At 46.1% G+C, this 2,001-nt stretch overlaps 1 non-coding gene across 1 annotated transcript; it reads right to left on the reverse strand.

Annotated features, from left to right (window-relative positions):
* Window positions 1-639: 639 nt before the first annotated feature.
* On the reverse strand, window positions 640-711 carry trnae-uuc (transfer RNA glutamic acid (anticodon UUC)). Its single transcript has one exon. It is a non-coding gene; the product is annotated as a tRNA-Glu (tRNA).
* Window positions 712-2,001: the final 1,290 nt, after the last annotated feature.

Consider the following 2,001-nt stretch of genomic DNA (forward strand, 5'->3'; position numbering starts at 1 on the left):
AGGGACAAACCTCAGATTTCAGGTGTAATTTTACCTCTCCTCTAGTCGGTAGAAGTGGGCTCACGTTACAGCTTCAGAGGACTGATATGCTACTGACTGAATGTATTCCTCAGCCATTGATGAGTCGGCCGATATTTATCTATAATATATGTTCATATATCCAGTGACTTCTACCAGTGCTGTCTCTGTGCTGGGCTCTAAAACCAGACTGAAACCCTCAAATGAACTCTTGTTATGGAGGAAGTCACTAAGCTGATTAGCAGCTGCTTTCTCCAGGATTTTAGAGAGGAGGGGAGGTCAGCTATCAGTCCATAGTTGGCTAGAACCTCAGGGTATCCACAGCTTCCCTGACCAGGACTTGAACCCTAGGCTGTGGCAGTGAGAGCACCAATCCTAGCCACTAGACCATCAGGGATCACACTGACCAGAGTTTGTCCTTGCAGGAGTCAGTGACTTAATAGAGTCTAACAAAGGGTTGAACGTGAATGAGACAGTCACCCTTCAACATGGGGCCATGGCAGAGTGAACCAAGAACACTACAATGGGGGTGAGACTGGAGCCATGATGGATTCACAGTTTATCACCTCCACCATCATGTGGACCACCGTATCACCTCTTCCTCAACCTCTAAATATCTCATTCCCTGACCGGGAATTGAACCCAGGCCGCGGCGATGAAAGCGCCGAATCCTAGCCACTAGACCATCAGGGACCACACTGAGCTCTCCAACAACAGAGACTATACACAATGACTCAAGAACACAGGACTCTGTTGTCTCAGTTTGAGATACAGAGGGTCCACCAAGACCACCAGACACCTCAGCCCCCTAAAGACAGTCCACCCCCAGGATCCTGCCCCCCTCTGCTCCAACTCAGCCCTCCATTCATAACTGACTTTGTCTCAGTCTCTTCACAATGCCAGTCACTGAAACACTGACAATGTGATGGGGGCATTTTCTTCAAGGCTGACAACTGCTACTTCCTACAGTCGTCTCTACTGTGTACTTGTACTACCAGTTGTTATGAGCAACTGTGGATTTCTAAATATTAACACTGTCACAGTTTAACTGCATCAGTTAAACAGCCTTCATCTTATCAGCTAAATTGATCCTTAAATGTGACAACAGTTGATAACAAACTACCAGAAGAGAAACCAGTCTGTTGCATATCAAAGTATTTGTAGCAGGGTCAGTGTGACTGTGAGCCTTCATAGCAGGCATGAAGGAGCTGGTTTTATCTTTGCTGGGGAAATCCCACACAAAGCTGCTCTCAGGTCCAAATGTGTGTGTCCTCACTCCTCCGTCCTCCTGCTGCCCTCAGAATACAGACACAATTCAACCTGGCAAGTTTGGAGCATAGAAGTGCTCCTGAAGAGATGTGTGTCAGCCCACAGCTGGCTGTTCTTACCTGGAACCTCAAGATGAAACTGCTTCCACAGATTGGAAATGAATCTGATGTTGACTTTTGGACAAATCACCTGTTCATCAGTTCATCATCACTTCCATCCATTTCTACTGCTTATCTTGTTATAGAAAGGAGTCTATCTGCTGTGTGACTGAGGCAGTTACTGTGAGCTGCTGCATGTCTCAGTGTGTGTGTGTGTGTGGGGGGGGGCTGTGTGTGACTGGTCGGCTGCCAAGGATTATTGATGAGATCAATCATGATCAGCTCAGAGATCACGGCACAGAAGAAGGAGACTTTTTGATTTTTGGGGGTTCAGTTTCTAAGTCAGACACATCATCACAATTTGAAGTTTTCCTCCAGTAAAAAACAAAACAACACAAAACCATGATTTGACTTTTGATGTCTACATTTTTTGGAAATTGTGAGTCCAACAAGCAGGAGGCCGTTTGAGCTTGGAAACTGTGAAGCATCACCAGTAACTGCTGGTTAATTTACAGTTGTTTCCTCCAAAAAGTTTAAAATGAACTCAATGCTGAATCCCTCGTCGTCATCACTGAGCTGCAGAATTGGTCCATGCAGGAGGCTGAGCAGGTCTTCC

The sequence above is a fragment of the Aulostomus chinensis genome, chromosome 1 (genome assembly GCF_037954235.1).
Source record: "Aulostomus chinensis isolate RoL2024-O1b breed Wild chromosome 1, RoL_Achi_v1.0, whole genome shotgun sequence".
Taxonomy (NCBI): Eukaryota; Metazoa; Chordata; class Actinopteri; order Syngnathiformes; family Aulostomidae; genus Aulostomus; species Aulostomus chinensis.